The sequence below is a fragment of the Rhinoderma darwinii genome, chromosome 8 (genome assembly GCF_050947455.1).
Source record: "Rhinoderma darwinii isolate aRhiDar2 chromosome 8, aRhiDar2.hap1, whole genome shotgun sequence".
Classification (NCBI taxonomy): domain Eukaryota; kingdom Metazoa; phylum Chordata; class Amphibia; order Anura; family Rhinodermatidae; genus Rhinoderma; species Rhinoderma darwinii.
The window spans coordinates 59,011,186-59,024,198 of record NC_134694.1 but is presented as its reverse complement, the minus strand read 5'-3'; positions in this window follow the sequence as shown (position 1 = coordinate 59,024,198).

Here is a 13,013-nt window from a genome sequence, read left to right as displayed (position 1 = left end):
TACAGCTCATCCCGCCAAAAATAAGCCCTTCACACCGCTCAATCGACCAAAAAATAAAAAAATTATGCCTCTCAGAATGTGATGATAGAAAAAACTTTTTCTTCAACAAATAGTCTTTTCTTTGTAAAAGTAGTAAAACATAAAAAAAACAATATAAATTTGGTTTCACCGTAATCGTATTGATACGCAGAATAAAACTAAGTTGTCGTTTTTACCGCATGGTGAAAGACGTAAAAACAAAACCCCAAAAACAATGGAGGAATCACAGTTTTTTCCAATATCAGCCCACAAAAATAATTTTTGTTGAGTCTTCCAGTACATTATATGGTACTTTAAATGGTGTCAATAGAAACTACGACTCCAACCGCAAAAAATAAGCCCTCAGACTGCTCTAGTGACGTGAAAAATAAAAAGTGATGGCTCTTGGAAGGCGGAGAGTGAAAAACTAAAAATGAAAAAGCAAAAAAGGATCAGTCCTGAAAGGGTTAATTAATTTCTAATGAAAAACCATTTATGACCACATATGGGGAGTATTGCCGTACTCGGGAGAAATTTATTTTCAAATGTTGGGTGGCTTTTTCGCTTTTAACCCTTGTGAAAATTAAAAAATTCAACATTTTAGTGGATAAAAATGTTGATATTAATTTTCACGGCCTAATTCAACTAAATTCTACAAAAAACCTGTTTAGTCAAAATGCTTACTATACTCCTAAAAAAATTCCTTGAGGGGTATAGTTTCCAAAATGGGGTCACTTTTGGGGGGTTTCCACTGTTTTGATCCCTCCAGGGCATTGCAAACCTGACATGGCACTGAAAACCAATCCAGCAAAATCTGCACTCCAAAATCCAAAAGGCGCTCCTTCCATTCTGAGCACTGCTGTGAGTCCAAACATCAGTTTATGACCACATATTGGGTATTGCCGTAATCGGGAGAAATTGCTGTACACATTTTGGGGTGTTTTTTCTCCTTTATTCTTTGTGAAAAATAAAAAATTCTATGTTTTAGCAAAAAAAAGGTGATTTTCATCTTCACAGACTAATTTCACTAAATTCTGCAAAAAAACGGTGAAGTCAAAATGCTCACTATACCCCTAAAAAAATTCCTTGAGAGGTATAGTTTCCAAAATGGGGTCACTTTTGGGGGGTTTCGACTGTTTTGGTCCCTCCAGGGCGTTGCAAACCTGACATGGCACTGAAAATAAATCCAGCAAAATCTGCACTCCAAAATCCAAAAGGTGCTCCTTCCCTTCTGAGCCCTGCTGTGACTCCAAACATCAGTTTATGACCACATATGGGGTATTGCCGTAATCGGGAGAAATTGCTTTACATGTTTTGGGGTACTTATTCTCCTTTATTCTTTGTAAAAATGAAAAAAAATCTATGTTTTAGCAGAAAAAAGGTGATTTTCATCTTCACAGACTAATTTCACTAAATTCTGCAAAAAAAACTGTGGGGTTAAAATGCTAATTATACCCCTAGAAAAACGCCTTGAGGGGTGTAGTTTCCAAAATGGGGTCACTTTTGTGGGGTTTCGACTGTTTAGTCACCACAAGACCTCTTCAAACCTGACATGGTGCCTACAATACACAGTATTCCTAAATAAAGGAGGCCCCAAAATCCTCTAGGTGCTTCTTTGCTTCTAAGGCCTGTGTTTCAGTCCATTACCGCACTAGGGCCACATGTGGGATATTTCTAAAAACGGCAGAATCTGGGCAATAAATATTGAGTTGCGTTTCTCTGGTAAAACTTTCTATATTACAAAAAAAAATGTATTACAAATGAATTTCAGCAAAAACAAATTATTTTGTAAATTTCACCTCTACTTTGCCTTAATTCCTGTGAAACGCCTAAAGGGTTAAAATACTTTCTGAATGCTGTTTTAAATACTTTGAGGGGTGCAGTTTTCAAAATGGGGTGATTGATGTGGACTTTCTAATATTTAAGGCCCTCAAAGCCACTTCAGAACTGAACTGCTCTCTTAAAAAATAGCCTTTTGAAATGTTCTTGAAAATATGAGAAATTGCTGCTAAAGTTCTAAGCCTTGTAACGTCCTAGAAAAATAAAAGGATGTGAAAAAAACTATGCAAAAGTAGACATATGGGAAATGTTAACTAGTAAGTATTTTGAGTGGTATTACTATCTTTTTTACAAGTAGATACATTTAAATTACTACAAATGCAAATTTTTGCACATTTTCTCTAAAATTTGAAGTTTTTCACAAATAAATATTGAATTTATCGACCAAATTTTTTCACTAACATAAATTACAATATGTCACGAGAAAAAAAAAATCGCAGAATCGCTTGCATAGGTTAAAGCATTCCAAAGTTATTACCACATAAAGCGACACATGTCGGATTTGAAAAAAATCATGTGTCCACAGGCTGTGTCCTAAAGGGGTTAAGAGACATGATACCAACAACAATGTGTAAGTACATTACAGTAGAATTGTAAAGAGACATCCTGATCAGCTTGTCCGCCATTTGAAAAAAAGGTGAACATGTGGAATTTAATATTGTTGATGGACTGCAAGGTCCAAATGCGGATAATGTAATTGGGCCGGGTGCTGCCCCAGTAAAGGCAAATGGGTATCCTGTGCAATGTGTTAGGAGTGCCCCTTCTACCAGGACTCAGAATATGGCTGCAGCATTGTAGAGGACTACAATGGACAAATAAGGGGGAAGTGTAAGGCTGTGTACACACTGAGTTTTTTACAGGAGGAAAATCTGCCTCAAAATTCAGTTTGGAATTTTTGGGCAGATTTTACTAGGCCTTGCATGCCGATTTTCACTGCGTTTTTCGCCCGCGACCATTGAGCGCCGCGGGCAAAAAACGCAGCAAAATACGCTTTCTCTGCCTCCCATTGATGTCAATGGGAGGTCAGATTCGGGAAAAAACGCCTCCGCCTCCCATAAAAACAATGGGAGGCATTTTGGGCGCGTTTTGTGGCGTGGTCAAAAAACGCGTAAAAAACCTCTGTGTGAACTGGCCCTTAGAAGGGTGAACATGGCTGGTGTATATGATTGCAGCCTGTGTAACCCGTATTCTTCTGTACTATGTGTATGCTGTAACTGTAGTTTGTTATTACTGTTATCTGTCTGGTTATATTTGTAGAAGGAATATTTTTACTAATGAGTAATTTGACAGATTGTAATGAGCATGTCCAGAAAGCCCAGCATAGCAGACTGAGGAAAGTTCTAGAAAGCAAGGGAAGGAGCAGGAGGCAGAGCTCTGTGCTGGAGGAGCAGACAAGAGAGAGAAGGAGAGAGACTGCAGAGAGACTCATGAGAGGAGAGTATAAAGAGAGACCACAGAGAGACCCCTGAATGGAAAGTCTGGAAAGAGAGCAGAATTTAGAGAAAACTGTGGAGACTGGAACCTACAGGAGTGGCTGAGAATTTAAATTTTTTTGGTCCAAGTTTGGACAAATTCTGTAAATAGTGTGAAGGGTTAAAACAGAAATTGAACCGCTAGAAATAGAATTTGGGGTGTGTATTTTTTTGTATCATGGTAATGTTTGGTAAAATCTGACAGTCTGCCACTCCAGTACTATGGCAAATGCAGCATGGTGCACTAAAATTAATTCTGGTGTGACAGGCCTCTGAAAGCCAAAATGGACTCCTTCTATGATATGCCCTATAAGGGCATGACCAGACGTGGCGGAATTGCTCTGGAATTCCGCTGCGGACAGTCCGCAGCGGAAATCCACAGCGTACACGTTTCTCCATTGCCTTCCACAGCTTTTTAGCAGGGTTCGTTTACACGTTGCGGACAATTCCGCTGCGGAGCATAGGCTGCGGTGCGGAATTTGGTGTCTGCAGCATACAATGGTTGTTGCGGACGTGTAGCGGACTTGTTGCGGACTCATTGCGGAATTTCTCCATTGACTTCAATGGAGAGTCAAAATTCCGCAATGAAGTCCGCAGATGTTATGTAGATGTTATGTGTGCTGCGGAGCGTATTGGTTTTACTAACATGACATTTCTTCATTCTGGCTGGACCTATGTATTTCTAGGTCTACAGCCAGACTGAGGAAGTCAATGGGGCTCCCGTAATTACGGGTGACTACGTGTGTGCACCCGTAATTACGGGAGCGTTGCTAGGCGACGTCAGTAAATAGTCACTGTCCAGGGTGCTGAAAGAGTTAAACGATCGGCAGTAACTGTTTCAGCACCCTGGAGAGTGACTTCCGATCACAATTTACATCAACCTGTAAAAAAAATAGATGTTCATACTTACCGAGAACTCCCTTCTTCTTCCTCCAGTCCGGCCTCCCGGGATGACGTTTCAGTCCAAGTGACTGCTGCAGCCAATCACAGGCTGCAGCGGTCACATGGACTGCCGCGTCATCGAGGAAGGTCGGGCTGGATGTCAAGAGAGGGACGCGTCACCAAGGCAACGGCCGGGTAAGTATGAATTTCTTTTTACTTTTACGCTTCAATTTAATGCCCATTTTAGGCAGAGCCGCAACAGAATCTGCAACGCGGACAGTGGCGCCACGTCTGGGCATGCCCTAACGGGTCCATATAATAGATTAGACACACATATTTGGTATCACCGTACACAGGACAAATAGCAGAATGTGGAAAGGTGTCACTTTTACCAGTATATCATATGGTGTTTCGAAATGGCTTAAGAAAAGTGCCACTTTTGTAAAAAAAAAATGCAATTTACATTTTTTTGGCCCAAGTTTGGACAAATTCTGTAAAAAGTGTGAAGGGTTAAAACGGAAACTGAACCGCTAGAAATAGACTTTAGAGTGTCTAGTTTGTAGAACACAATGTTTTTTACCATTATTTATTGGACTTCAAGTCCATTACCTATACTTTAATACCATGGTGTAAAAAACGAAATTAAGACATTTTAGTGCGCAATTGAAAGAACTTGTGTTTTATACTATATTTCTGGTCAAAAAAAATAAACTAAACCTCCAAGTCAGGTGTCCTTATGATCAGGATAAATGAAAAAATATATTTCAATACATTTGTATGATACAATTACTTTTATTTTCAAACTGTTAGGGTATGTGCACACACACTAATTACGTCCGTAATTGACGGACGTATTTCGGCCGCAAGTCCCGGACCAAACACAGTGCAGGGAGCCGGGCTCCTAGCATCATACTTATGTACGACGCTAGGAGTCCCTGCCTCGCTGCAGGACAACTGTCCCGTACTGAAAACATGATTACAGTGCGGGACAGTTGTCCTGCAGCGAGGCAGGGACTCCTAACGTCGTACATAAGTATGATGCTAGGAGCCCGGCTCCCTGCACTGTGTTCGGTCCGGGACTTGCGGCCGAAATACGTCCGTCAATTACGGACGTAATTAGTGTGTGTGCACATACCCTTACATTTTAAATGATGAAAAATCAAAATTGTTCTTTTTTTTCTGTCTTTCCATTGCTATAAAATAAGTAACAAAAATGTTACCTATACATACAGTATATACCACAAAAAGGAAGCACTACATGTTCCAAGAAGACAGTGCAAAATTCACATCGATACATAAAACACATACAGAGTTAGGACTTATTCAGACGAACGTGATATACGCCCGTGCAACGCGCGTGATTTTCACGCGCCTCGCACGGACCTATATTAGTCTATGGGGCCGTGCAGACAGTCCGTGATTTTTACGCAGCGGGTGTCCGCTGCGTAAAACTCATGACATGTCTTATATTTGTGCGTTTTTCGCGCATCATGCACCCATTGAAGTCAATGAGTGCGTGAAAATCACGCACACCACACGGAAGCACTTCCATGGGACGCGCGTGATTCGCGCAACAGCAGTGAAAAGTATGATTGAAAACAGAAAAGCACCACGTGCTTTTCTGTTTACAAACATCCAAACAGAGTGTCATAATGATGGCGGCTGCGCGAAAATCACGCAGCCACGCATCATACGCTGCTGACACACGGAGCGGTTAAGTGCCTTTTGCGCACGCAAAATGCCACTTTTTTTGCGTGCGCAAAACGCACACGCTCGTGTGAATCCGGCCTGATACTGCGTTACATCTGTGAATAGCAAAACTGCGAAAATTGCTCTGGTCAATAAGGTTTAAAACACCTTCGGTATTAAGGGGTTAAAATCTAATTTGAATTAAACAATAAGTTATTTACAGACAATAGGTACCATTTAAGGCTCTGTTTATAATGGAATACACAACGCAGTGACGGATCTGTCATACGATAAATACCACCGGCTCCAGACAAACTCCATTGTCTTATAATTTGTGTCTGTTGGGTTCCATCAAAGCTTTCGTCATTTTAATGGGAAGAATAACGTTACATGCAGCACTATTCTTCCAGTCAAATGTGTCAGAATTTGCGACGGAGACTCTGAACGCAATTATGAATACAACTTTTTTGGAGGGATGATAAATAAATTTGGAAGAAGACTACAAGCCCCCTTATGTTTCAACTGCATAAACAGGCATCACTGAAATGTGAAATGATCCCAGGTCAGAACCACCAAGTTCACATACTGAGCAGCAATATATTGTTTATAGGGTCCATAAATAATACTTTTCATGTCAATCTAGCACAATTTTACTATTGGGAGATTTTTACTATAAATTTCCTGAAGTTTGTGCATGAAGTTATTGATACATATGCTGACTATATTGTGGTATATTAAACTTGTTCGATAATACTAGTCAGCAGTAAATTAGTTTTTGTACTTTTGATAACATCAGTACCGCCCGTACAAATGCTGTTAAACCCTTCACTTCTTTGTTAAATAAACATAAGTAAATTTACAACAAATGTATGTAATAATGTGTTGTTTTCATGCCACTAAACTTTTATGTGTATCTGAAATCTTCTGGTATCCATTAGCATAATGACCGAAATAAGGCAGTGCTAGACAGCCTTTAGGCTAAACTGCAGACCTATATGTAGGACGCTAAGACAATGTGTAAACACTGAAGACCGGATACAGCTGAGACCAATCTTTAAAAACCATATAAGACATGCCATCATAAAATTAATATATCAAGTACATTTATAAAATAAAGGATAAAGTATGGCAGAACATCATATCCTCAAAAAGTAATGATCTAATAAGAAAAGAATGTGGGCAAAGGCTGGGCCTTTATAAAAGTTCTCTAACTACTTTTATGGTTAAAGTTTACAATTAACCAATTTACCAAACGGTATAAGACAAACCATTCTGAGCACTGGTCTGATGCTTTTCAGTTACAGATACAGTGTTTATATATAAAATATATTGTCTTTTTGCAGATTTTAAATTACTATATACTGTATTGTTTACCATACCTCAATGACATAGACTGCCACATCACAGACAACTCATTTAGTATGGGAGCTACCGCAGCGATGAGCTGTTATCTGCAGGTCCGTTCCTCAAGATTTTAGGCAAACAGCAATTATAATATTTTTTGGGGGGGTGGGGGTTGCTGTCACCTCATGATTTCCATTGTGACCATTCAGATAAATGTCTTACTATGTAGTACCCAGATGGTCCAAGTCTACAAGAGCAAGAGATGTTGCTAGTGATCGTTATCCGCTTTTGCGCAGAAGGGTGCCGAGAACCCCTCTATGATATCCATATGCCCTGTAATATGATGCACGTAGCCTGCTGTGGTCCAATACTGAACCTGCATGTACCTCCTGGTTTTATAGAGGTTTTTCGCATGTATTTCTTTTTAATTGTAATATTCTCAATCCCATTGCTTCTAAGGGAGAAACAATTGCTTTAGCCCTTATTCACATGACAGGGTTCCCCGGCCGTTCATAAAACGGCCGTCTCACGGCCGCAGTAGGAACAATAGACCCCTAATGGGGCTATTCACATGACCGATTTTTTGACGGGCCGGGAAAAAATGGGACATGCCCTATTGAAGTCTATGGGGCCGGTTAATACACGGCCATCACTGGAATGTGTCCCGAGTGATGGCCGTGTCTACCGTCGCTCGCTCTCTCCTCCTCACAGCGCAGAGTGCATGTGTGGAGGAGGAGTTTATGCCATTCAGAAGAAGCGCCGGGCGTTTTTACGTTCGTGTGCATGAGGCCTTATAGTAAGATATTCAACTGTATATGTAAATTAGTGTTCAAAGGAGAATCCTTTCTACATAAATCAAATTTAGTCCAAATTTGCCAAATGTTTCAGATTCTTTGAAATCAGAAACTTTTGGGGTCTCCGGTGCACGAATTGCACAAAAATGGCAGCATCCAGTCAGCGCAGGCCACCATTTTACAGATTAGAAAAAGCATCACATGACCTCTGCGGGTTTACCCTAATGACTTGCAGGCAGCCTTCCCAAAATGCACTGCGGTTATTTACCCATACTCATATACAGTATATTGCTGTCACTTTGACATTACTAATGCTGGCTTAGCGTTAAAGAGCTTTAAAGGGTTGGATACAGTCCTAGAAGACCTCAGAGAAGGGCCTACCAGAACGAGCAGAAGGATCCCGTCCGGACGAGTTTACAGAGAAATGGCTGAAAGATATGTTTCCAGATACCGTGTTTTCGCAGGCTTTTGTAGTGGAAAGAGCGCACAGGTTTCCGGCGAGGCCGCCACCCCCTGGAGCGAACACTCAACCATTCCTGGCGAGATTGTTAAATTGTAAGGACCGGGATCTGGTCCTGCAGGCAGCCAGACGCAAGGGGGCCATTAAAGTGGACAACGTCACGGTGTCGATTTTCCCCGATTTCTCTCCGGAACTACAACGTCAACGCGCATCGTTTGTGATGATTAAACGAAAGCTGCGAGACCGACAAATTCCATATTCTATGGCTTATCCGGCCCGCTTGAGAGTCGTCGATGGAGATCGAGCAGTATTTTTTGCCAACCCGGAGGAGGCGGATGAATGGTTGCTGAGGAATATGAGGTTGCCTAGAAGATGAAGGATTTCTTGGGGACTTAAGCGCTGGCATGGTGAATATGTATCCTGAATGGACTTTTGCTGTCTTGCATGTGGGGAGAGGTTATACTTGGGGGAGACATTGTTTAAAGTTTCCTATCATAATGCTTTATCTTCCTGTATTATGCCTATAAGGGGGGTCGGAGTTCAGAATCGTTCCAGATCATATATTATTCCTGCTACGATATGTGATTGTAGTAGGTTACCGAAGTGTTAATAGGGGATTCTGACCAACGGGAGGTTGTTCCTCTTATTCTGTGGCACAGTAAAGCACATTACAGGGGGGAACTTGTTGGAGTACGCAGCCTGATTTATGATTCCACTGTGTATATTCCTTAGCGGTGGAAGCTACCCCCTGCATATATAGTATATAGCTATTGAGCTCCTGTTGAGCTCCTGATGGCTAACTGGGTTTTTATGTGGTTCATGTTTTTGATCTCTGTTTTACACTATGTCAGACAACGAGTACATTACATTTTAAGAGCTGCATATCAGGGAACGACACTACCTAGGGAGAGGGGGAGGGGGAGAGGGAAGGGCTGTTATCGGTACATAGAGAGTGTTCTAAGTATGGCGTCCCTTAAGTTCTTGTCCTGGAATGTGAGGGGCATGGGGACTCCAAGGAAACGGAATATGATTTTTTCTGTGCTCAAGAATGTGAACCCACATATAATCTGTCTTCAGGAGACGCATCTGACAGCAGACACAGTACAGTTTCTATGTAAGCCCTGGATTCAGTGGAGTAGACACTCTGTTAGAACTTCTGCCTCTAGAGGGGTATCTCTATTAATACATAGAACTCTTAGGTGGGAAGTGATGCATACCAGAATTGATCCTGAGGGGAGATACGTATTTGTGCATGCCAACATTAACTCCACACCTTATGTCGTAATGGGGATATATAACCCACCGCCAGGGTCTCTGGCACTACTTAGGGAGGCGGTTTCCTTTGCTTCCGCATATCAAGAAGCCAGAGTGATCCTCCTAGGAGACATGAACCTTATAATGGATCAGTCTATTGATCGGTTCCTGTTGAGGGGAGAGGGTGACGTAAGACAAGGGGTCTCCCCATTAGCCTCATTAATGGAGGAGATAGGCTGGGTAGATCTATGGAGAGTTAGTCATATGGGACTTCGTGAATTCACATGTCACACACCACAATTTGATGCATTGTCTCGTATAGATTATATTTTTGGCACGCCCTCTGTATATAACTCTATGGAAAGCATTGAACATCTTCCCAGAGCAATTTCTGATCACAGTCCGATTCTTCTGCAAATGTCATTACCGGAGGTGGGTAAGAGGGGGGCCCTTAAAATTCACCCGTTTTGGCTCCAATTAATCAAACCGAATGATAGGATCCCAGATCAGCTAGATGTCTTTCTCGAAGCACATAGGCAGGAGCAGAATGGGTTACTACGATGGGATACGCTGAAAGCGTATTTGAGAGGCTGCCTGAAATCATCAATATCATTTGTTAAGCGCTCCTCGGCCCAAAGGGAAAGGGATTTGGCGGGAAAGTGTGGAGAATTGGAGGCCGCGTTTGTGGGTGATCCCTCCCCACAAAACAGGGAGGCTTGGCTCTCGGTGGGGAGGGATTATCTTCTAGTACTGCAGAAGAAGGCGGAACGTAGAATCTTCTTCACTGGCCAATCCTTTTTTGAATTGGGTAACCAATCCGGCAAACTCTTGGCTCATGTGGTGAGACAGAATACCTTGTCTCCTCCAGTGTTGAACATTCGAAACGCTCAGAATATTTTGGTCCATACCTCCCAGGAGATAGTGGCTCAATTTGCAGACTTCTATAGGGACTTATATACGTCTAGGGCTGGGCACTCAAGGGAAGAGTTGGGGAAATATTTGGATGACATGCAGTTTCCACAGTTGACGGAGGAGGGTTGTGAGTTACTAGAGTCCCCCTTCACAGTAGAGGAGATTTCTGAGTGTATATTGGATATGACTAAAGGTAAGGCCTCGGGCCCGGATGGGATTCCTCTGGAAGTATATATTCAATACATTGAGGTTATGTCAGCCCAACTTCTTTCTCTATTTGAGGCGTGCTTATTGGCGGGGGACCTGGCGGATTCTATGAAAGAAGCTACCATAGTAGTTATTCTGAAACCAGGCAAGAACCCAGAGGATTGTGGTTCTTACCGTCCCATATCACTGCTTAACATAGACTATAAGATACTGACTAAATTAATGGCCAATAGACTAGCGCGGGTCATCAATGATGTCATACACTCTGATCAGACCGGTTTTATACCAGGGAAATCCACTTCGGATAGTATTCGTAGAGCTCAGGTGGTTACTCAGATGGGGTGGTGGGAGCAGCAGGATTGGGCGCTGGCATCCTTGGATGCTGCCAAGGCATTTGACTCTGTAGAGTGGACATACCTATGTGAGGTCCTCAGGAAATTTGGGTTTGGAACTACCTTTATCAAATGGATTACGATCATATATAAAGAGCCTCGAGCATCGGTAGTGGTTAATGGGATTTTGTCCCCCTCCTTTTTGCTTCATAGGGGTACGAGACAGGGGTGCCCATTGTCCCCATTATTGTTCGCACTGGCCATAGAGCCCCTGGCTATAGGGATTCGAAAAGATAGGGCCTTTCAGGGAATTCGTATCGGACCGCGGGAAGACCGCATAGGACTGTACGCTGACGATATGCTGCTGTTCCTGGCCAACCCGAATGCCTCATTACCCAGGGCTATGAGATTGATGGAGGTGTTTAGCAGTTTTTCGGGCCTGCATGTTAACTGGAGTAAGTCCTATCTCATGCCTCTCCATTCTAACAATTGTGGGTGGGGTTCACATTTTCAGGGTCTACAAGTGGTGCATAGTTTTAAATACCTGGGAGTTTGGATATCTAGGGATAGTTCACACTCCTACGATATTAATGTGTACCCTCTACTTTCATATTTGAAAGATAAATTTGCAGTCTGGAAGTCACTCCCCTTATCAGTGGCAGGTAGAATTAACCTAATTAAAATGGTAGTGCTACCTAAATTGCTATATGTCTTGGAGCACGCGGACACAATGGTTCCTAAAAAGTTCTTTAATTTGGTCAACTCTATATTTACTCCATTTATCTGGGGAAAGAATAGACATAAGCTCAAAATAGACACTCTGCAGAGGCCCAAACAGAGGGGGGGGGGGGGGGGGTGCGGCCCTACCGGATGTGTTTTTATACTATTTGGCAGGTCAACTTAGATATATTAGGCTGTGGATGTTGGATGATCCATTGCCCAATGCCGAACATCATTTAGCACATTTTCTCAGAGTACCTAACTTATGGCCCGTTCTAGAACCACATGATTTTAGCCCTAAGCATACGTTACCGTTGATTAAACTGGCGAAGCAGGTGTGGGCTCATGCAAAATCACTGCTGAAATTTAAGGATACGGTAGCGGAGTTGCCGTTGTGGTCCAACCATGGATTACCTCACTTTTTGGGATTGCAGGATCAGGCATTCTGGGAGGGTTTAGAGGTGACACAACTGATGCATTTGAGTACTGGAGATGGACACGCGTTATCAGCAAGGGAGATACAAGATACATTCCAGGTGCCAGAGAGGGATACATTTAGATGTGTACAGCTGCACCACGCTCTCAGGGCCCAATTCAGACACGCTCAGACTTTGATATCTTCCCTACCCCTTATAGGGGTGCTTCGAACACAAGGCCCGCGGGGCCTGATATCAGTAGTTTACACGTTCCTGCTGTCTCAAAGGTTAGCACATGCGGGATGTGCGGTGGAACTCAGATGGAAGGGGCTGATTCCGAACCTGACTGAGGGGGATTGGCTTGATGCAATGTCTTCACACCTTTTGGTTTCACCAGCGGCTAATAATAAAATGACGCAGCTATATATCATCCATAGATGTTATATAACTCCTACCAGGCTATTGCATATGGGCAGATCTTCCTCGGCTAGTTGTAAAAGATGCCAGCATGATCGGGCAGACTTTGACCACATGATGTGGCACTGCCCGGTAATAGCTAAATTCTGGAGAGAGGTCACAGACTTTCTCTCATCAGTAACAGGTAAACGAGTCCCCTGTGAGCCTGGGCTATGTTTGTTGGGTCTGATCCCACCAAACTCCTGGTCACACTATGA